The 24719-nt window shown below is 41.1% G+C and overlaps 2 long non-coding RNA genes across 2 annotated transcripts; one reads left to right on the top strand and one right to left on the bottom strand.

The window, feature by feature from the left end:
• Positions 1-2630: 2630 nt before the first annotated feature.
• LOC148877231 (uncharacterized) lies at positions 2631-8615 on the top strand. Its single transcript, XR_016105117.1, has 4 exons — positions 2631-2845; positions 2974-3028; positions 3121-3193; positions 8115-8615. It is a non-coding gene; the product is annotated as an uncharacterized LOC148877231 (long non-coding RNA).
• A 4520-nt stretch (positions 8616-13135) lies between these two features.
• LOC148877230 (uncharacterized) lies at positions 13136-15191 on the bottom strand. Its single transcript, XR_016107467.1, has 3 exons — positions 14655-15191; positions 14512-14569; positions 13136-13258 (listed from the first exon to the last, which is right to left on the bottom strand). It is a non-coding gene; the product is annotated as an uncharacterized LOC148877230 (long non-coding RNA).
• Between the last annotated feature and the right edge of the window lie 9528 nt (positions 15192-24719).

The following is a 24719-nucleotide window of genomic DNA, read 5'->3' as shown; positions in this document are numbered from 1 at the left end:
GAATGAATATAATTAAACTACTCTTCGGCATTCTTGGGTCGACCACCTCTTCCTTGAAAGCCTTTTAAATGGTATATCTCTGATCGATATGGAGACAGAAGTCTAAGCATATTTATATAACCCGAGTCAACTACGTAATGCATTAGTGTATTGAATAAAAAACTCCAGTGAGCTATTTGATAGTTTTGCTAACCTTCTAGTGGTAACGGGAACATATTGTCGGGATTTTGAACCGTCTCCAAGAAAACTCTTGAATCATGTGCAGTACCCTCACATCCTGCCTCAACAAAAGTGAAGAGCATGTCAAACGAACATTCACACATCACATTCCGGGTGGTTGTTGATTTTCTTCCCCTAAATGGAACTTGATCACCAAATAGAACACAAGCATGAACATAGATGGATTCCACCTATTGCACCTACACAATTATGCAGATGAAAAAAATAATTCAGTTTGGTGATGGATTTTTTAATAAAGAATAAATAATTAAAAAAATTATCTCAAATATAGTATGAAATACCTCGAACCAAGGATAATATTTTGGATTGTTGATTTCCCCAGAGTGTTTTAAGCGGTCTACAGTATCTCTATTCACTATAAGAAAATTGAGCTTTGGCAATAGGCAATTCATTACAGTTGTAAACGATTGTTGGCACAAAAGATAAATATTAGCTACAATGATCAGAATTGTTGCTAATACAGATGAATTGGCAACGTTTTTAGCTTTAACTGTTGCTAAAATATTGAATTGGGAACAAAGCTTATTAAATATACATGATGCATATTTAGGAACAATCATACAAAGATTGTAGAACCAAATATACTTGATGCATCAACAAATATATTATAGAACATAATTTCACTTTTACGAATGGGATTAAGTCAATCCTATGACAATAACAAAAAAATTATGCCTCCATACATTTTATATTCTTTTATCTAAATTTTCGAATAGGAATGTAAATAACGAGTTAAATATGTAAAAATTATTAAATAGTTAGATATAATGATGGAGATGTTTAATTAAAAATATAGAAATGCAAAAGGTGATGAAAACTCCATGTTTTTTGAGTTTCAACCTTTATGACATAAATATATAATTTCTATTTTTGATTAATAATCAATTGTGGTCACTTGGTCATATATTACACTAATTTTTAGCATTTTTTTAAATAAACAATTAAAATTGAAATAAAAATATAAATTAAACATAAAATAATAAATAAATATACATATTTTACATGTATGTAGAATATATATATATATATTAATTTATTGATATAATATATAAATCATTATTGATGTGTAGTTGACCTGTTTGATGACCTAGATGATCCAACCAATGACTCGTGACCTAGAGGGCAAGAATGGTCGACCCTTGGGTTAGTTTTTTATAATATTGTTTTTATGGCAATGTCGAAGGATTGAGATTAATATGACTTCGATCCAACCACAAAATGTCCTGAAACAAATTTGACTTGAACCTGAATCCAAACTGATTGAATGGAAAGGGGGATGCCAAATCCGGCCACTATGCCCTACCTCGTATACAATACACGTATATTCGATTGGCACTATATTTTATAGGAATGGCAATAGGGCTGGTTTAGGGTGGGGATCATATTTCCAATCCATTCTCAACCCTAATCCCCAACGAGGATAAAAATTGTTCTCCATCTCCAATTGTCGATAAGAACGAGTTTCTTGTGGAGACCCGAATCCTTGAAATTTTTTAGTTAATAGTATTTTTGAAAAATAAATTTACTTAAAATAAATAAAAATTTTAAAATATAGATAATATTTTAAATATATAAATAATATTATAAATATAATAATATATTTAATATATATAATATCAGGGTCAAGGCAAGATAGAGACCTCATTTCCCATCCTTGACCCTGACCTCCAATCAGGGACCCCAATTAATACAGATAATATTTCCTAGTCCTCGTCCCTACTTGAACCCGACCCAAAATCTATTTGGGGCTGACATCCACATAAAGGTGTAAAACGAGCTATGCTGGTGCAGGCCGTGTCATGCCAACCCATGGGTCATCTCGGGCCATGTCGCCCCCTAGGGATAACTTGGAGGGTCGGCCCAGGCCATGCATAAGGTCAAAGCAATTTATTTAAAAAATTGACAAAAACTTAAAATTTTAATTTTATATGAATTTTGATGTATAAAATTCTTATGTACACAATAATTAAATAAATTAGTATAATAAAATAAAAAAAATTATTTATTTTATTGATATAATATATACTATATATTATTATATAATTATAATTTATATAATATTATATAAATTATATAATATTTATATAATTATAATTATATAATAATTATATAATTATTATATGAAAGGGGCGCCATCGTGTCGGGCCGCGGGCAGATTTACACCTCTACATCTGCAATAGGATTGGGCAATTAAAATTAAAAATATAACAAGATGACTTACCAATGTCTTCATCCGTTCATCCGAGTGGTTAACTCAATTACCCAAAATAAAATAAAAAGATAATAATTAGATGTTATTTTTTTTCCAAAATTAATGGTTGCTAATTACAAAACTTCCTTATTTCCACCACCACATTCCACATTTAATACTTTTCCCTCCAAAGAATCCCACGCTAATCCCAAATCTCCCTCATCACTATTCGCGCGTCGTCTTTGTGGTCGACTTGTTGAACTGGAACACCATCGACAAGTTATACGAGTTCTTCTTCAACCAGAACAACAAATCCTCATAGAAGTTTGCAGAGGTTGATTTTAGCCATTGGCGAGTTTGACTTCTAACATATTCAGACTTCACGTTCTACCTATTTAATTGGCATTTGCAAAGGTTAGAATCGCTCATACTAGTTTCCTACAATTTCAAACTTGTTTCCTATGATTCATTCTAGATTTAGGTAAGAATTAATCTTTTTGTTTCTTCCCATCACTATTCGCGCGTCTTTGAGGTAATAATAGGTTTACAGGGGGTGGCACTGTGGTCAATCAAGCCAGACAGGGGAAAGACATTGAGGTAATAATATTGGTTTATCCAAAATTTTCATATGCATCTCCTTTTTTCTCTTTTCCCATTTAACATTATTTTTGTAATTTGTTTGTTTGAAGGATCGATTGCTTTCTCCAGTCCATAAGCTTTGAACGACAACATATATCATCAGGAAGAGAGACTGAATATTAGGTTAGTTGTGTATCATATACTTACTCTCTTCATATATTTATCTTTTTCTTCTCTGTGTATTTTGGGTTTGGTTTCAAACATAAGACTGTTAATAGCAGAATAAATTTACTCTATGCTGATCTTTAAATCATGATTATTTATTCTGGCTAACCAATTAATGGTTGCTCGGTTGGTAGGATCTTTGATTTGTTGTAATAGAGACTTGGGATAAAATCTTGTTGCCACCAGGGATGGGGGTTAAAAGGATGGGGAAGGGCTGCCCCTTGTTGTGTATCCCATGAAGCCAAAAGAAATGCACTCTTTTGAGAAATTTCCCAAAAAAGAAACCTGATTTGGTTTGGTTTCATGAACACAACTACAATAGGGATTAGGGTTTCAATAAGGCTATTTAGAGCAATAGCAAGTGTGGGAAGTTAAGATGGATTAATTGAACATATGTAAGAATTACATATGTGCAAAATCAGTGTGTTAAAAAAGTAAACAAAATACCAATTGAATATTGTAATTGTACAAAATTGAAACCTGTAGATCACAAAAAAAAAAAAAAGGGTTGGGGATTGTCATTACCCCATATTTGTAATGGTTCAATGTTGTGGAATGCTTTATGTCCCTGGAGTGGGCCTTTGTTAGTATCTCACACTGTCTATATGTTGTTAGGTTTTTTCGAATAAAATTATACCTCAACTTAAAAAAAAAAAAAAACTTTTAATGGAAGCTCCTTTGCTAGTTTTTAATAATATCAGCTTTTTAGTAGCCATAAACATCGGAAATAAACTAATAGTAAGTGTTTTAAGAATGATTAGAAAATTGGCATATTAATATTAGAAGAGAAGGATCAGCTCAAATGCAAAAATATAGTTAGGGAATATATGCCATATAGATTTCTGTAAGTATAATTGAAGAATTCACATATTAGAACCCATTACCAAGTATGCCATCTACACTGCCTTTCTGCTGATTAAAGATAGTTCCTTTAAATTGATCATTCCAGAACTGCAACAAGTAACTAGTCAGAACAAAACCTTACATGTAGCAAAGAAACCAATGGAAACTGGTAAGCCACCATATGCATATTGACTATCTAGAAAGACCAATATAAACAGTTGAGTAATTAAAAGATCAATAAATGAGAAAACTTGCCTAGAGTACAAATAGACATACAATATTGACACTCAGGTTTCATCTTAACTCAATCAACTCTCTATTCAAGCTAATCATCTGGCTGCTGACTTCCTTCACCTTAGACTTGGCACATGCACTATGGCTTGCCTGATATCTCACTTCCCTTAATGGACTGTTAACAGAATTACAGATATTCCTTTGCTTGATATCTCAACCTCCTCTGAGGCTACACCATTTTCTAAGATTATGAATGAATTGGAAGTAAAGAAAATTATTTAATCAAATTATCTTGTTAGTTTTGTATGTTATCTTTCAAGTCATGTTTGACTAGACCTCTGTACTATGTATGGGGTCACTAAACTGAACTATTTCGTTTTTTAATTAAGTTAGGTTTTTTATTCGATTTTTTAAATTCTTTCTTGGATAGAGTTTTTTATTTGATTTAAAAGATTAAATCAAGTTTTATTTGTAATTTATTAGAAAGATTAAAATGGTCCCACATCTTCTGAAGTGTTTTTGTTCTTTTGATGGGTAGCCACATGTCTGAAGTTAACACCTTTTCTGGGAGTTGGGTTCATTACTCTCACTTGTCTGAAGTAGAAACCCTCTAGTCTGAGGGCTTAGAGGTCACTTGGCTGAAATAGAAGCCCTCTAGTATGAGGCCACTTGGCTGCCAACCTGGAAGTGTCCAATCAGGTCAATTGCTCATTTTTCCCTTGCATTTGATTGTCAAAGTGAACCTGGAAGTGTTAGGGGCAAGACAAAAAGAGCATGGATTGAAACAACCTAGAAAATTTACTGGTTATTTTTTCAGGGTCTATTGGTTTCAATAACTCTTCAAGGTAGAACTGATGGTCATATTGGAGGGTTTGAGAAAATCCGAAAGTTTTGATTACAGAGGTATGGTGGTGGAAGTGGACTCAGTTGTACTTGTGGGATGTTAGCAATAACAAAAATAGTTCTTGAAGATATGGGCTTACAGTAAGAGAAACTCTAAAGTTGGTTTGGGAATTGCAGGCAACATCCAAAGGTCAGCTAACAGCTTAGCAGATGCGTTAACTATGCAAGGGGTCAGCAGGTTTCTATTGGGGGGAGGGGGGGTTCGTCCCCCATGAAAATTGGGGTTAGGTTGCTGGGTGTACCCTATCTTCCAAGTAACTAGATGGCTGTTTGTATCTCAATAAAAATGGGAGGTTCCTTAAAATATATTTTGGCACTGCTGGAGGGTTGTTCTTAGAGCCTAGAGGTGTGGAGGTTTTACTACTTGATCTATGGAGGGTTGTTCTAAGAGTCTAGAGGTATGAAGGTTTTACTAACTGATCTATTACCCGCAGGCAGGTTGGGAGACCATAGATCTTGTGGGGGGCACCAACCTCAGGGGTGCAGTAGCTTTTGTTAATCCCCTATTGTGTTCTCTTTTTATTTGGGTTGGGATCCATATGGGACCTCCCTCTTGTATAGAAAGGAAGAATAGGGGATGGATCAGCCAGTCAACCCAATTAATTTTTTGGTTTATTGGCTGACTCAAGCAGGGGGTCTACACTACATGACCACATAAACATGCATGAAAGAAGAGGTGGTTAGTTAACTTTTTAGATGTATCTTTCTCTTTGATGCCTAGACAGGCTCAGAATGGGTTCCAAGGTTCCATGCCTTGTGAATTTTCTCGTAATCACATTATGTAGTCTATTCTTTTCCTATTCTCTTTGTAGTGTTTTTGTCTTGTTGTTGGAATCCCTTTTACCAATATAAAAAAGGAAAGAAAATAAAAAGATATTGATACATGTTTCAACTCGTCTGCACCCTAGGTTTTGAAGTTTTTGATGGAAAGAATTAGTATAAATGCTCTACATGGCTAGGTCACAATTGGGACCCTTATTCTCTAGGTATGGAACATCTTCTTATATTCCATTTATGAATGCCATTTTAATAAACTTTTAATACATATCATGAACTGACTACTTACTGGAAACTCAACCACCGAAAACAAATATTTTTTTTTTATTGCCACATTAGTCAGTTTGAACATTTATGTATTTTTTTGAGAAAAAGTATTGTATTACTTTTTTTAGAAGCTGTTACCATCTAAAGTGAGAAACCACACAAAAAATGTAGGTAGGCTCAAAACTTTCTAGCAAGAATCACAAAAAGAAAGTAGCAGACTCAAAAAAAAAAATTGGTGGGAGATGTGCTTAAATAAATCTTACAGCCAGCCATTAATGTACAGACCCAATTGTTCTCCTAGTGATTTCTTCCATAGAACTGCTTTTTTCTTTAAATATTCTCTGATTTCTTTATATAAGCAAACTCATGGTTGAACTCGAAGTTTTCTTCATGTACCAGGATTGTGCTGTGGGTTTACTGTTTGCATTGCTTCCCGTTCTAAGTGGTACTTCTGGTGATCTTCAAGGAGTAATATCCATGACTAAGTCATAAGTAAAGAACCTGCAAATTCCCTTCCCCTTTTTAGTGGTTCCTGTTCCTTTTACTTTTGATGAAATTATTAACTAGTATTGCAGATGGATAGAAATTCATTTCTATGTATGAAGTGATTTGGAAATAAAATGTATTGAAAGGGAAAACAAGAAAATGGGGGAATGGCTTTACATGATTCTTAATTTTTTCAAATACAAATTGGTAACAGATCAAGCAGGCTTAGTACTTCAAAAGTGAAGAGAAAGAATGTATAATACAATGAGAGAGAAAAAGTAGAAAAGCAAAGGGCATCATCCTTAGTCTGTTTCACACAGTGTTTCCATACTTACCTTTAGAGAATCATTTCCTTCTGATCAGCTATAGCAGCCTAGTGCAACTCATTTTTTCTTATCCGTCTTCTTGCACTGCCCTCTGGTTATCAGTATTTGGATGCACTTTTTTCAGCTATTTTGTAGAGTTTGAGTGATCCCCAGGAGTTTAGCAAAGCTAATCTCAGTTTGGTCTACCTTGGAGCTAAGCAGGAAGGGTAACATCCTCTGGAAATTGTATCCTTTTTGTTGGTCTATTTGGATGGAGAGGTAATGGCAGAATATTTGATAGGGAAATAAATGGGTGCAAATTGAGGGGCACATCCTACATTCAAGCTACAGACAATTGGGTGCAAATTGTATTCAACCTAAGCTATGCTAGTTGACTGTCTTATCTCTTTGTATTTATCTCTCTATAGAATATAGTTCCTTGTACAGTTTTGAGGAAACCTCTTCCTCTATTTTATATAAATTCAAATACCATTTACCCTTTATAAAAAAAGGGGGTCATTACCTGATGTTCTTTAGGGAAAGAGGCAGGATTTCCTCAATAGCTTTCCATGGGTACATCAATGTTATATTTGAAGCAAATCCCCAATTCCAACTCCCCAACATATGTACTGATATTTCCTTTTTCTTATGAATTGAATTAATAATTTGAATATATTATCTTTGTTCCAAGGTGATTATGAACTTCATTCTTGAGATATTCTTAATTGTGTTATTTTGTGTCGAACAATGGCTATTAGTCGATACTGAACTTTCCCTCTATCAGGTTGGTTCTGTTGATTTCATTTTTGGCCATTTTGTCAATACTATCTCGTATGTGTGTACCTTGGTTCCTTAAGCTGATGATAAGTCTATCATCGCAGGTGTGGCTTTTATTAAATGACAGAGCTACTGGAAAAATGATTTCAGTCTTATATTCTGTTATGCTGAAGTGCTTTCATCTTATCATGATTTTGACTAGGCTTATTCGTGCAGACAAATGAATTTATCATCTGGCTTCAGTTGCGTTTTGTTTACTTGTTGCTTGGGTTTGTCTCTCTTCTCAGGACTTGGACTTGTTTGCATTTCTTGTGTTAGCTTTGATGTGGACTCCCATGATGCTTGTAGCAGAACAACGAGCTCTAAGAATTGAGAGGATACAAATCCAGAGGCGGAAGAGGCAAAGGAACGACTTCCCGAGCTCCCAGTCAACTGGATGATTCAGGTCAATGGTCTTGTGACCATTGCACATATGCCAATGTTAAGTTTGCAAACACTTGCCAAATGTAAAGCAAAGTTAGAGCTCTTCAGGATGTGGAATCAACCTTTCATGAGCTATTTATCATTTTCAACAAACTAGATGTCGTGGTTATATAGCGGAAGGCACAATTCCAAATATGTGGATGGAGGCATTGGATCAAATTTTGTGTTAATTGTATTATGCATTATATCAAAGTTTTTGTTAATTGTATTATTTATATGAATGAATTTGGAAATTATAAAATATTTTTAACATAGTTGCATATGAATTATAGTTGGAATGCATTTTTTATCTTTTATAATATCAATGGGCTCACATATTGACATTTTAGATGTGTATTTTATTTAGATGATTGACAATAATTATTATAATATTTGCAACAATTTATTAAATTAAATCAACAATTAAAATGATGATTGGCAACAATTAAGGTAACAATTGCTTGATTGTTGCTATTTCAACAATAGTTTGGAAAAACCGATGCCATAAATAAGCATAAGAAACAATTTTCCAGTTGCCAATTGTACATTAACGTGATTGTTGTATATGAAACTTTGGAGTAACAATTGTTTGATTGTTGCCTATTTAACAGAAGGGTTGTTGCAGAAGCTAATTAGAGACAAATTTTCAATTGTTACAAATTTATAATTAACATTAGTTAGTATGATTGTCGTCGAAGGTACCATTGAGCAACATTTAAATAGCTGTTGCTAAAAATTTAAATGGGCAACGATTTTAATAATTGTTGCTAAAACAAAACATTTGGCAACAATTCCAATTGGTTGTGGTAAAACACTATTACTTTTCGTAGTTGGTCCAACTGTTGTGAATAGTATATTTTGCAACAATTGATTGTTGTTAAAAACTTTTAACAACAGCTTTGCTAGCCACAACTTGTTTAGTTGTAACTAAAACATTAGGCAATAGTTTTTCCTATATTGGGAACAATTTTTGACTGTTGCCAAAGGTCAATTTTCTTGTAGTGATTTGATTTGTTGTGTCCTATGATCTTTAAAAGAATTCCAACATGTTCATCAACGGATACATATCTACTATCTTTCACTAACCCTCACTACATCAATGCATTTACTCGGCTAACAAATGCTTTTGGTTAGGGTTGTTCATAAGAATGCCCAACCCAACCAAACCGACCTACTCGGATCGACTCAACCCGAGTCGGCCGGGTTTTCATCAATACCGGTTGGTTTCGGGTTGGGAAAATATATAAACCGATATATCGGGTCGGTTTCGGTTTTTTTGTGTGAAAACCGAAACCAACCTGACCCGAATCGAACTAGTCTTCTACTAGTCCGGTAGTTCCTAGTTTGAGTAGTTTCCTACTTAACTATAACTAGTCTTCTACTAGAACTAAAAGGCCCATTAGGCTATTATAGTTTCTAACTTTCTATAATCTTTTACACCAAATAGGCAACCCATTAGACAATTACAATTAGAATTCAATTAGGTGTCCTTTTGTACAGGAGCAAAATCGAAACCGACCAAAACCGACCCAACCTGACTCAAACTGACTAGGTCAGTTTGGCCTATCAATGGGTCGGTTTCGATTTCCACCTCAGGTAACCCGACTAGGTCGGGTCGGTTGGGAAAACCCCAATAAACTGACCAAACCCGACCCGTGAACACCCCTACTTTTGGGGTCATTCTAAACATTTCCAAACACCTATTACCTTCATTGTATATGACATTTTTCAACCACTCTGACCCGGTCAAAATGTAATTGTGGTAAGGTGTCTTTAAGAGATACATTTCTTCTTTCTCAAGTTCCTTCGCAATGAGGACATTTCATCATTCACTACACTTCATCATCTACAACATCATCCAAAATTACTTGCAACACTACCCTCTTGGCCGAACTATCAACCATTGTAAATCTGATACAACATTTACATATAAACATAAGGCTTTATGCTTGATTAATTACAAACATGCTTGTCATAAATTAAGGACCAAATGTGCTACCCTATCCATTAAACCATCCAAACAATAATTAATAACCAATTCACAAAACCATATAATACTATATGAATTGTATCTATTGAAACCATTGTTCAATCCTACACATATGAAGTAGTTTAAGAAGTCATAATAATTCTAAACAATTGTTCACCTAAAACATTAAAAAAAAAGGGTTCGTGGATGAGAACATAACATTCAAGAGTCTAACGATTAAGGACACTGAACATGCTTGTCATAAGGCTTGTCAAACGATTAACATTCAAGAGTCTAACATTCAAGTGTCTAACGATTCAAGAGTCTAAACCACTCTCTTGCATCTGGCTTCTCAAACACTTTATAAAGTTTTAGGTAGTCATTAAGATCCAGCCCTTCAATAGAATTCAACTCTGCTAAAACATTGCTCATAGAGACGTGATTCTCCGGTTTTTTGTTCATTTCATTAATTGTTTCCACCAACTTCTCAAATCTCTTATTTGTTGATACATTTTGTTCAAAAATTGCATCAGAAAATTCAGATGGCCTCTTCCTACGAGCATTTTGCTTGGTGGTTGTAGTAGAAATTTGATCACCATCAATATTGGTAGAATCAACAATGCCAAGTGATGGTTGTTGAACTTCTTCAAGGTGTGGATCATTAGAGACATGCCCATCCTCCCAGGGTGGAGATTCCATTCTACATGCTAGAGATGCAGAGAACCTTCCTGTAGGAGTGGTACCCTCAAATATAATTTCAAGGCTGTTATACTCTGAACAACCCATACTACGAAACCTTTTTGCCTTGGGATTAGCCTAAAAAGATAAGGGGACATTAATCAATATATACATTTACATACATATAAAGTCCCAAATAAAGATGATCTCAAAATAAATTCAAAGTTTAGAAAATACCAATAAATAATTCTCCCATGTCTCTGGGAGGCTACAACCATCTGCTTCTTGTTCCAGCCAAATCCCATTTGTCTAAACCTTAATTTCTTAAACTCCTTATACCTACTTTTTAGATCTTGTATTTTGTTACTGAAGGATTTAATGTTGAACTTCAACCCAATTTGTGCAAAAAAGCTTTGTCGAACATCCTTCCAACCATTTGGTTTCAAACACCTAGAAACCATTCCCCACTCTGTACTTGAAGTACTAGTAGACCCGAACGGGCTTGAGCATGCAAATGAGCCCGCGGGCTTAACCTCAGGCCAAAAATCCTAGCCCGCAATAAATTCGAGTTGAGCTCCGGATTTGCCAAAATAGCCCGGCCCGAGCCTGGCCCAACCCGACCTATAGACTAAACTTAAAAAACCCTTAGTCGAACCTCTCTTCTCTTTCACCTCTTTCCCCTTAGCTGAACCTCTTTTCTCTTCACATCCTCCTCGGTCGTCACACTCTTAGGCAGCCACACAACTGACGAGGTGGTGAACATTCACCGGCGCAACAACTCCGGCGGTGAGTCATCTCCTCTCTCTCTCTCTTTCTCTCTCTCTCATTTCTCTTCTCACTTCTCTTTCAAATCTCAGACACCGACAGGCGACGAATATAGGCATCGGCGGCGACGAGTTCTCTCTCTCTCTCTCTGACGCGAACTGACACGCTTTTCACTATTAAAATCACAGCTCACCACGAACTCAGCTCCGACGAACACAATCACCAGTGGTGAGTAAAAGCCCGGGCTCGGGCTCGGGCCTAACAAACTTCTATTCATGAAGAGTAAAAGCCCGACCCAAGCCCGGCCCGGCCCATGAACAGGTCTAAGTACTAGTAAATCTATGAAAATATGCGTAAGAGTCCAATTTGCATTATTAATGGGTGCATCATCAAATGTTGTGGTATTGACTACACTATTTGCCGTCTATATAATAATTAGATCATTAGTTACTATCGAAGTGGTAGAATCATTTTAAATTTTATGTTGAATAAGCAAATAACACAAGTATGGAATTACTTGCAGTGATAGGAGTCAATTGTGATAGATGATCTCAAAAAATATGCAAATGGCTATAATATAAAGCTGAACAAAAAAAAGAAAACAAAGTTTGATAGCTTCAGCAAACTTGCTGGTACAACCCCCAAGCAACCAAGTTCACCACCTTAGAAAGATACATTAAAAAAATATGAGGTATATGTAAACATGTCTTTTTACATCAGATCTACAACATGAAGTTTATGATGAAACAAAACAATTTAATAGTGGAGAAGTATATGATATATGTAAACAGGTGGTGAAGCATATGATATATGTAAGAAGGTCTTTTACAACTCTATGTGGATTGCATTGTTGATCAGAAGTATTCATTGGAACACTCCCTTAATTAGCTTTAGGTTTTATTTTTTTTTTCTGCAATGAAAATAAATAAAATAAAGCAGAAACTGAAACAAAAATAAATAAGAATTTACACTGAAATCATCATTAGTGTCTACTATGTCAAGCCTCATTAAAAACTAATCTTAATGAATTTTATTGATAATATATAATATCCAAATTAATTCTGATGGATAATATTTCATTTAAATTCAAATATTATTGCTAACAAGAATTCAAATCTACATATATTTGATCTGGATCCAACCCATTTACAACCTTGAATAACAATGAAAGCTCTAGAGAGATGTGCAACTCGGTCTGGTTTGGGTTTGAGGCCAATTTGATTAAGTAGCATGCTTTTTAGGCCCTAATTGAATTAGTTTGGGTGAGTGTGTACTTCTAGAGGGTCGGTGTATGCATGCTTTTTACAAATACTTATGTCTCACATGTTCAAATACCAATGTTTATAACTTGGAACCAACTAGCAATAGAAATGATTCTGATGGAGCAAAATCTATTTCACCCAATCTTTATAGATTGGAAACAAGTAGCCAAAATTTGTTTCACCCAATCTTTATAGATTGGAACCAACCAAATCAATAAATAGAAATGATTTTAAAGCACCCAGATCAATAAACTGAGCTTCCACATTGCGCCTTTGCATCAAATATTATTGATTGCTTTACTCCAACATTTGAGTTCAAGTATGGATTCCGAAGCATCATAGCCCAAAGAAATTAAAAAAAAAAAAAAGAAAAATCAGTATACATCTGGCAAAACTTGTTGGGGATACAGTGAGTAAGGAATCCATATTAGGGATAGCATATAAGCACATTAGGAAACAGTTAGGTGATAACTGTTATTCACTCCATTACATAGGTCAAAGATATTTCATAATCCCCAGTGAATGTGACATGATGCATGAAATCTAGGGCAACTCTTCACCCAAAATGAACAAGGACAACTCTTCACCCAAAATGAATTATTGGCTAGACAAGGCAGTCCGGCTTCTAATCACAACCAGTAGTCAGTCAGCAAGATTAAATCACATTAATTCAATTATAGTGGAATTGTGCTTCTCTTTGTTGCTTTGGACTAATGTGTGGTAGATCATAGATATATAGATGCATTGGATCTTTTTTTTTTTTTTTTTATCTATCTATAATCAAAATTCAAAATGATTGAACTCTAAGACAAATGTAGAGAGAATCAAAGGCTAAAGCTCAATATGATCCTGCACAAGTAAAGCTTTGCATAGCAGCATTGTAATCTATAAGTGTAAAAAAACTGTTAACGAGTGTAAACTCCAAAGCAGAGAGGTGAGAGGTGGGTCTTGTCACTGACTCTAACCACACAAATCACAAACATTGATCTCAGACCACCCTAATCGTGGCCTACACATGGATATATAATGTCTAGAGTAGATATTTAGGATGAGGATGGTGTGATGTCCATGGGAGCTACATTACAGGGGGTTGGGACGTTCCACTGAGAGTTAATGTTAAGACAAGATAGAGAAAAAGAGGTTGAGCTAGCAATTAACTCTCGGTAAAGAGTAAAAGGTTTAGAAGGAAGGTGTCCCATTGTGTCTCATTCGCTCAGATCAAGTCGTACTGAGGAGGACAAGTTAGAGAACAACGGTCAGAAGTGGCAAAACAATATTGACTTTCTTCACTGGAAAAGCTTCTATATGCAGGTAGACACTAAACAGCAATGAGAATGATCAAAATTTGTTGAAAATAAGGGAGCCACAGTGAAAACAGAGAGAAATAATTTTGGTGAAAATTAGGGAGGATAGTAGGGAAACGGTTTTGGTAGGACTGGAAGCAGTAGATTGGCTTAAGGGGTTCTAGACGAAGAAGGGTTTATACTATAACAACAGCAACAGGAGACGAAGAAGAAATTCCAGACAAAGAAGGGAAATGGGTTGTACCTGTCTTGTTAGCAAGTTTTCCAACCTCCGATCGTTGCACGTTACCTTAATGGTATACCTACAAAAAGGAGAGAAAGATTAACTCGCATGAAGAAGAAAAAGAGCAAAAAGACACTTAAAGAAGAAGAAGAAGAGAATATTACGCAGGTCAACAATGACAGAGCTGAGAGCTAGAGCTCGAAATATCTGAGAGTTTTTATCGAAGGATTGGTATTTTGTCACAAGCATGTGCGTTGTGGCACACGTTCGAAGAAGACAGAACATTGCGGAAGCTGCTTCCCGAAAAAGCCCAATTTGCGGGCTGCATCTTTTTACAAATAGAACTATCATTTACCAAAAAGGAAAAGCCCGAAAATCGAGCTTCTGGGCATCTAAATAGCCGAAAGCCTACGTGAACAGACTTCTCTATGTTGCAGGCTGCATAGAAGAATAAAAGAGGAGGTTGCACCTGAATGGTAAGGTTTCTAGGGTTTCCACACCCTTGCCAACCGGAAGAAACGCCGAACAGACAACCACTGATAACACTATGCCATTTGAAACCCAACTAGCGCCTAGCGCCTGAATGGAAGGTCTCTCGTGCAAAGGCAAACCTTTTATTCCTCCTCCATTGTCGCCCCGAACTAGCACCTAGCACCTGAACGGTAAGGTCTGTGGTGCAGAGGCAAACCCTCTATTCCTCCATCTGGCCTCTCTCTCTCTCTCCCCTTAAATACTTCCCTTAAAACTGCCCAAATCCAGCTCTATGACACGTGTTTCCTAACCTAGTGCAGCTTTGATTACATCCTCGTAAGCCATTAGGAGGTGGCTTTCGAGAGCAAGGTGGTGCTCAACAAAGACGATCAAGGTAGTCAACTGTTGCGATAATGAAACAAGTTACACAGAGAGAGGCCGAAGGTGGAGGGGTCCGCTTTGCAGTGGCAGTGATGAAATAGAGGAGAGAACGAAGGTGAAGAAGGAGAAAGAGAAAGAGAGTGAAGGGTAAATTGGGTTTTAAAAAAAAAGTATACGCCATGTGCTGTTACGTGTGGATGAAACTTAAGGATGATAAGTGTAAGGGTAGAACTAGTTAATTGTCAAAAACAGTAGGGATACTTGAAGACAATACTAAAACAATAGGGGTATAACTTTTCAATTTCTTAAACATTAGGGGTAGTTTAAGAAATTTTCCCTAATAATTAAAAGCAACATCAACGATTAAACACATCATTACACAATAACATGCATAGGCTCCAAGTGCAATAACATGCTCCTTCTTATAGTCTGCATTGTCATGAGCAATGTTGTGTTGTTTGATGCTTGAGGTTCCTCCAAGGTATAATAATCTGCCTACATGAAGTTGTATTCATGTAGTTGAAATTCAAGAATAACAAAAATTGGTTGTATTACTCATTTTTCATATTAAGTAATATTACTCACAAATATTTTCTGTGTTGGTTTCGTACCTCACTAGTAGGGCATTTATAAAATCATCTTCTATATTTTTTTTTCAGTTTTTGCCATGAATAACCTAATATGTCCTTGTCTGCATGCACACATGGGTCCCCTTCGAACGGTGACTGATAATGCGCAATCCGGTCGGACCTAGCTGCTGGTTACCTCACCTTTGACGGAGCTGAAGGTGCCTGAAACAAGGAAGAAGCTGGGGATTTCCGGGGAGGAACCTGGTTGAAACACTCCGAAACTCAAGTTAGTGCTCTAGAGAAGGCAAGGGAAATAATAGATTTCGAGACCAGAAAGCACAAAATATCACATACCTCTTTCCCTCGGGGGAGGAAGGCCTCTTATAGCCACCTGGTGCACTTGCTCCCAAATTTTTGCTAAGTCGGGCATAACCGCCTCTGTGGGGGGGCAGGCATAACCGCCACTGTCCTCTCTGTCAGGGCCATCTCTGCCACGACTGAGATGGCGGTGGTAGTTGGCCGTTACGGCGTAATCGCCGTCTATCAGACCCAGATCAGTCAGGCGTGCTGCCTCAGAGTACGAATGTCAGATATGGTTTTGCAGTCGCGCGACCTGGAGCCGAGGTGAAGTCTTGAGCTCGGATGAGCAGATCCTACTATCTCGAAGTGCTAGCACATGATCCGAACTGGCTCAAGGTGGGCTAGCCCTGGCCTTGCCCCTCACGGGCTATGCTATTAGCCTCGGGATCCTTTAGGGAGCGCTCGGGTTTCCTTTTTTGGGGAGCTCGGGAGTTCGGGCCTCTCTTCGTGATATGGCCATGCTAAGTCATCGTGCCGACCTGGCGTTCCTGCCAGGTCATCTTGTCTTCTTCCACGTATCGCACAGCCAAGGGGTCGGGTCAAATCTACCTCCATCAATTGCCACCCACTCCCCATGCCCGGGGTCTTGACCTAGCGTGGGGAGTTTACGGATTGACGGGTGGACTTGCTCCATGGCGTGCTTAGCCCAGTTCGGAGATCCCCGTCTGTCCTGCTTATGTTCTTGGCTCAACCAGGGTCAGTATGGCTCGACCAGAGTCAGATCGGGTCACGTACAGCTCACGAGCAGATGTCAAATGATTTATCAACTATCGGACGCAAAAAATTTGTGCTAAACTAATTTCACCTCGGGGGTCATGTAGCCGATTTTCCTAAGAGCCGTTGGATGGCTTCGATCTCGACCGTTGATGCGCGGGTACAACGGTTATAAATAGTGGGGTCCTTGGTAACTTTTCCTTCGCCAAATTTCAACGATCGTTCCTTGAGCTCGCATCCAAAGTCCCCAGTTCGCGTCATTCTCCTTAGTTCAGTAGCGTTTTCCTTGGTGAGTCCCCTTAGCCTTTTCAATTTCCTCTCCTTTTTCCTTTCGCGATGTCTAGTTCCTGTAGTTCGGGTAGTTTAGATGACCTTCTAGAAGGGCCTGAGGCGGAGACCTCGGGCCGGGATGACTCCTTTGGCAGCCTTCTTGATGAGCTCGAGGTAGGGCCTTCAACCCGGGTCACCTCGGGTAGCCTAGAGTCCACCTCGTGTCGGGTTTGGATGCCAGATACGTTCGGACCTTCTACTATGACGTTTGAGAGACTTCGGTCTCTTGTTCGTCAGTTCAACCTGCCCGGGGAGTATGCATATAGCTTACCTTCGGGCAACTTCCCTTAGGAGCACGGTCCAGATGAGATCGTGGTTTTCTGGGAGCAGCTCATTGTCGGGCTGCGCCTTCCTCTTCACCCTTTAATCGTCGAAGTCTTGAACCACTTTGGCGTCTTGGTAGGTCAACTTCGCCCGAACTCTATTCGCAACCTTGTCGGGACCAAATCCCTCTGTTGCGAGTTCGTCATCCCCTTAGACTTGGAAATTTTCTTTGCCCTTCTTATGCTTAAGAAGCAGGCGAGCTACCTTCCTGAGCACAGATGGGCTTACTACCTGTCACCTTGCCCGGGGTTCAAACTCCTTCACAAACTCCCAAACAAAGTCTCAACGTGGAAGCGGGACTACTTCGTGGTCCGAAGTGTTACGAGGTGGCCGTTTCCTACTCATTGAAGGGTGGTCGTCCCTGATCCCGGCGTCATGTTAGACAAAGACATGGCGGAGACCTTTCAATCCTGGGCCTAGGTCGGGCTTGAGTGCAAAGAATACCTCATGGAGGCCAAGCTTATTCAAGCCAGTCTGAGTCCGGGTAGGCTTTTTTACTTAGTTCTCTTTTGTTTATTTTTGGTACTGATGTCGAGCTCCTTTTGCAGGTATTATGGAAGCTGAGAAGACCCGCGGTGCCAACTTACTCGCAGGAATGAAGAGAAGGAAGCGAGTCACCAAACGAGCTCGAGTGGTGTCTCCTTGGGCCATGGAGCCCGAAGTCCCGAGCCAGCCTCCGGTCATCAACTTGGACTCTCCTAGGGAAATCGAGGCGGCGGGGCCCATCCGCGAGATGGCAACGGAGCCAGGCACTGCAGAGGCTTGGGAGGCTGAGACTATGGAGGCCTCTCGAACTCTGACTGTTTTCTCCAGCTCGGGGAGCCAGGAGGGGGCTGGTAGTGTGCTAACTCCGAGCTGCACTCTTCGCAAGAGCAAGAAGGCCACGTACTCGAGCGAGGTCGCGGCCTGGTTCAAGCTCCCTCTCAGCCACATCAACGCACGTGCAACGTCTCACGTCATGGTGGTAGGTTGTCGAAGTCTTCCCTTTGTGCTTTTTTCATTCTTTTATGTTCTTGCCGAATTGACTCTTTGCTTGGCAGCCGAACTCCTCTATTCACGCCCTAATAATTCAGGCAGAGAGGAACTTGAAGCGGGCACAATCTGCTGAAGAAGCTTTGGGGTCGGCTCAGGAGCGGGCGCGAACTGCCGAAGAGGCTCTGGAGTCAATTCGGGAGCGGGTCCACTGCCTTGAAGGTGAAGCTTCAGTTCAGTTGAGCGAACTGGAGAAACTTCGGAGGGAGAATGGTGCTCTGAAGTTAGTCGTGAAGCACCTCACGACTTCGAAGGGAGTCTTGGAGCACAAGGTGGAATACCTCAAGGCCGATATCAAGGAGAAATCCGAGATATTCTTCTAGGCCCTTGAGGATACAAAGGTGAAGGCCGTCGATGATTACATCACGTCGGAGTGCTTCGACGACCTGATGGTGGGCTCATACCAGAGGGGCTTCAAGCTGAGCCGGTGGATGATAAGGCATGCCTACCTTGAGCTTGATATTGGTGCCATCACCACTTCGCGCATTACTCCGGAGATGGCTGTTGCGATCGATGAAGATCCGGATTCTGACGACGAAGCCTATCCCCAGAGTGCTGCCGAGGTCCCTTCTAAGGGTAAAGGGGATGTAGCCCCATAGTGATGTGTACCAGGTCTACGAGCCCAAAGTGATGTATCGAGCCTGCGAGCTCATTTCTTCTTTCTTTTCTTGTGAACATTGTAAAGCAAATATTGGTAATGAAATACCTTTTTCTGTTTAAGTGTTGCGTAGCTATTTCTTTTTTGCTGAAGTGATTATGTTGTCGAACTACATAGAGTTAGGTCCTCGAGACGGGGTGGATTTCTTGAGGCGAGCTGACATAGTAAGGCTATATGCCCGATCTGTTCTCTGCCTGTCTTGGAGTGAGCTTTACACCCCAGGTTTTGTATTCGTGTTGCCTGCTCCTTTGGTGCTAACACTTAGCTTGCGCTGATGAGTTCCCAAGATCATCCTCAGTTCGACACTTTAACTCAAGATATTTTCCTAGGTTTCTCGCCCATGTCGGAGAGGTGGCCGGGTCTTGTGGTGCCGAGGTTTTCATTACTTCGGCATTCTGGCCCTTAGGCTCTCGGGAGCGGCTTAAAGTCCGCTCAGTTCGGCAACTTATAGGTAATATCGCCTTAGGTTGACGATGTTCCAAGCTCGGGGTATTTGCCTACCCTCCAGGGTCTCGAGCTCGTACGCTCCTCCGAGTGCTCTCTTTATTCGGTAGGGTCCTTCCCAGTTCGGCCCGAGTTTGTCGACGCCGGGCTCAGGTACCATGACCTTGCGGAGAACCAGGTCGCCAACGCAGAAGTTTCGCTTCTTGACTCCGGCATTGTAGTACCGAGCTACCCTTTACTGGTATGCTGTGGTCCGGATGTATGCGAGGTCCCTCACCTCGTCGAGCAGGTCGAGGTTGGTACGTAGCTCATCGTTATTGGCATCATCGTCGTATGCTTCCAACCGAAGTGAGGGGATTTCGTTTCAGTTGGGATGACTGCCTTTGTGCCATAGGTGAGGTTGAAGGGGGTTTTTCTGGTGGCGGTTTTCTCTGTAGTTCGGTATGCCCATAGAACGCTGGGGAACTCGTCTGCCCATAACCCTTTAGTTCGGTCTAGGCTGGCCTTCAGTCCACGAAGAATAGCTCTATTCGTGACTTCTGCCTAATCGTTTGCTTGTGGGTACGCGACCGACGTGAAGTTTTGTCGGATCCCCATGTCCTGGCACCATTCTTGGAATTTGATGTCTTTGAACTGCTTGCCATTATTGGAGATCAATATCCAAGGTAGCCCGAAGCGGCACACTATGTTCTTCCAGAAGAAGTGCCAGATGTTTCGAGCTGTGACGATTACGAGAGGTTTAGCTTCGACCCACTTCGTGAAGTAATTTACCGCCACCACTAGGAACTTTCTCCCACCTGTTGCTGGCGGGAATGGTCCGAGTAGATCGATGCCCCACTGTGTGAAGGGCCATGGGCTGGTGAGATACTTGAGGTCGGCGGCGGGCTGATGGTGAACATTGGCGTGCTTCTGGCACTTATCGCATTTCTTGACCAGCTCAACAGCGTCTGCTTTCATTGTTGGCTAGTAGTACCTTTGTCGCAGTGCCTTTTGAGCGAGGGCCCTGCCCCCCAGGTGTCCGCCACACAAACCTTCATGAATGTCGTGGAGTACAAGCTTGACTTCGAGAGGCCGCAAGCAGCGCAGGTAGGAGAGCGTGTAGGATCTTTGGCACAACCATTCGTCTATTATGACATATTTAGCTACCTGGCGCTCTACCCTTTTAGCGGCGTTGTGGTCTGCGGGGAGGGTTCCATGTAGTAGGAAGCTCGCGAGTGGATCGATCCAACTCGGCTCTACTTGGGCGACAGGAGCGACCTCCTTTGCCTCCCCGAGAATGCTAGGCTGAGGTAAGTCCTCTATGTACACAGTTCTCATGGTATTATCACCGATGCTAGCTAGCCAGGACAGGGCGTCAGCCTCAGCATTCTCTGACCTCGGGATTTGCTTGATGAAGTGTGACTGAAAGTTAAGTAGGGTCTCTTTTACCTTTGCCAGGTAGGCGATCATAGTTGGCTCGCGGGCTTCGTATTCGCCTGTAACTTGGTTGACCACAAGCTGGGAATCGCTGCAGATAACTATGCATTTTGCTTTTACTTCTCATGCCAAGGCTAGCCCAGTTATCAATGCCTCGTATTCTACCTAATTGTTGGATGCCGCGAACTCGAAGCGTAGCGCGTACTCCAGTTTCGTGCCACTCAAACTGTGAAGAACTACACTGGCTCCGCTGCCTTGTTGATTTCAGGAGCCATCTACGTGAAGGATCCAAGGCTCTTCATCTTAGTTCGCACTTGGCCTAACCAGGAGAGATGCCGAACTGGGTGCGACCTCACGGGGCTCGGACTCAACCGGCCCGGGAGCACCGAGCTCACCCGAACTGGGAGCCTCGTACTCAACCGGGCTAAGGACCTTGGAGCTGAACGTGCATTCTGCAACAAAATCCGCTAAGGCTTGGGCTTTGATAGCGGTTCGTGGCTTATACTGGAGGTCATACTCACTGAGTTCGATGGCCCAATTCGTCAATCGACCAAAGACCTCGGGCCTGAGCAATACTTGCCTCAAGGGTTTGTCGGTGAGGACAATGATGGTATGGGCTTGGAAATACGGGCAGAGTTTGCGGGCTGCAATGACCAGCGCATAAGCTAGCTTTTCTATCTCTTGATATCTCGTTTATGCTCCCTACAATATTTTACTAACATAGTAGATGGGTCGTTGGACCCGATTTGCTTCCTTTATTAGTACCGAATTGACCACTTCATCGCTGTCGAGAGGTATAGTTCTAAAACATCGCCCTCTTTGGGCCGGGTCAATACCGGGATACTGGCGAGGTATCTTTTGAGCTTGTCAAACATGAGCTGGCATTCCGGGTTCCACTCGAACCCTTTGCCTTTTATTTCCTTGAAGAAGGGCAGGCAACGGTCTGCTGATTTAGACATGAAATGATTCAGAGCAGCTATTCTACCGTTTAGCCTCTGAATCTCTTTCACTTTTCGGGGTGGTCTCATATCTAGGATGGCCTTTATTTTGTCTGGGTTGGCATCAATACAGCATCGGTTGACGATGTACCCTAGGAACTTACTCGAGGTGACACCGAAGACACACTTATTTAGGTTTAGTTTAATGTTAAATTGACGCAGAACTTGAAAGACATAATGAAAATCTTGTATTAATTCATGCGAAGATTGTGTCTTGACGACCATGTCCTACATAACATTCTATCTTTGTGCCAATTAATGGTTGAAATAGCTTAATCACAAGCCTTTGAAAGGTTGCCCCAGCATTTTTGGGTCCGAATGGCATAACCTTGTAGCAGTATAGGCCGAACTCGATTATGAAGGCGGTTTTTTCCTCGTCGGATGGGTCCATCCTAATTTGGTTGTAGCCTGAGTAGTCATCCAGGAAGCTTAGCAACTCGTGTCCCAAGGTCGCGTCCACTAGGCCGTCGATCTTGGGGAGGGGGAAGCAATCTTTCGGGCAAGCTCGATTCAGGTCTGTGTAGTCGACGCACATGCGCCACTTGTCGTTCGCCTTTTTTACCAGAACGGGGTTGGCTACCCAGCTCGGGTAATGAACTTCCCTTATGAAGTCTGTTGTGAGGAGCTTCTCGACCTCCTCATCGACCACCCTCCAGCGTTTCGGGGCTAAGTTGCATTTCTTCTATCTAATGGGCCTAACTACAGGGTCAGTATTGAGCTTGTGAGTTATGAGCTTAGGGTCTATGCCGGGCATTTCTGCCGTGGACCAAGCGAAAACATCTAAGTTATTGAGTAAGAAGTGTACCAGTTCGGATTGCAAGGGTTCTTCTAGGGATGCACCGACCTGAAGTAATCTGGCTGGGTCTTCTGCCGAGACAGGGATGGGAACAGTTTCCTCCGTTGGTGCAACTCGCTCCTCGTTTTGTTCCACCGGTCGCTCCAGTTCAAGGTCGTCGGTCACCTTGGCCTTTCCCTTGAGGGCGGCGACGTAGCACTTGCGGGACCCGAGCTGGTCGCCCCGCACTACCCCGATGCCAAAGTTCATTGGGAACTTCATGGCTAAATAGTAAGTAGACACCATGACCTTTAAAGCGTGGGTGATTGGCCGACCTACTATGGCATTGTAAGGGGAGGGGGTTGCGATCACCAAGAAATTGTGACTGAGTCTTACCGTGCTAGGCCACATGCCGACTTCCACAGGTACTGTGACCTTTCTCAGGGGTCTGACCTCTTCTTCGTTGAAGTCGACCAGCGGGGTGTTCGTGGGCTTCAAGTCATTCTCTCGGATCTGGAGTTTGTTGAAGGCTGCTTTAAAAGGATGTCTGCCGAACTGTCGGAGTCAACGAGTACGCGCTAGACTTCGAAGTCATTGATCTTCACCTTTATGACAAGTGCGTCGTCGTGGGGGTAGTGGACCCCGCACGCATAATCTTCGGTGAAGAATATGGGGTCTTCCGTCCTAGGCCGCTTTGGGGGATTTTGTTCTTCTCTGGCGGCCTCCTGGGTTGATGCCTGAGCTGCTAACGAGGTGCATCCTACTACAATCAATCCTCCAACGATCACGTGGATTGTTCCCCGAACTAGTCTTTCCTCCAAGGGCTGCTTCTGCGGTTTGGCAGGCCGACTGCTGGACTCGGGAGCATCTCTACTGTGCTCTCCCTACCGACCTGTCTTATTACTGTTATTGTTATTATTATTATGTTGTACAAAACTTCTTAGGTACCCACTGTTCCCCGAACTAGTCTTTCCTCCAGGGGCTGCTTCTGCGATTCGGCTGGCCGACAGCTGGACTCAGGAGCATCTCTACTGTGCTCTCCCTACCGACCTGTCTTATTACTGTTATTGTTATTATTATTATGCTGTACAAAACTTCTCAGGTACCCGCAACGGATAAGTTCTTCTATCTCGTCGCGGAGATTATTACAATGTTCGGTGCTATGACCGTGATCTCTATGGAAACTATAGTACAAGTTTTTATTCCTCTTGTTCGGGTTTCCCTTCAGACAAGGTGGCCACTTCACATACAGGGCATCTTTGATCGTCATTAAGATCTTGGCCCGCTTTGCGTTTAAGGGCGTGTAGTCCGTCCGATCTACTAAAGGAGCTCAGAACGACTGGCTTGGCTTCGTCCCCCGAGCTGGGTATTTCTTTCTCCTGTCATCTGGGTTGGAGGGTTTGCCTTCCCTCTTCCTTTTTTCGATCCCACTTTCAGTCCTTTGGTTGATCTCCTCCTTTGTTTTTATGAATTTGTCCGCGAGCTTGAGGAATTCAGCTATGGTCGCGGGCTGGTTAACTACCATGTGCCACTTGAACTCCTTGTGTGTCACACCCCTCTTGGCTATCGCGAGCTGTACCGTGGGGTCTAGGCATGGTATCTGCAAGCACGCGTTATTGAACCATTTGACATAGCCCTGGATAGACTCTCCTTCTCTCTAGACTATTCCGAGGAGGCTCTCCTCAGTTCGAGGGCACCGTTTGCTGGTAACAAAGTGCGCGGTGAAGACTTGCACGAACTGGGTCTAGCTCCTTATC

The sequence above is a fragment of the Nelumbo lutea genome, chromosome 1, assembly GCF_056320005.1.
Source record: "Nelumbo lutea isolate HS-2025 chromosome 1, American lotus-T2T, whole genome shotgun sequence".
Classification (NCBI taxonomy): Eukaryota; Viridiplantae; Streptophyta; class Magnoliopsida; order Proteales; family Nelumbonaceae; genus Nelumbo; species Nelumbo lutea.
Note: the sequence above shows the minus strand (reverse complement) of the source record. Positions and strands in the feature narration are given on the sequence as shown.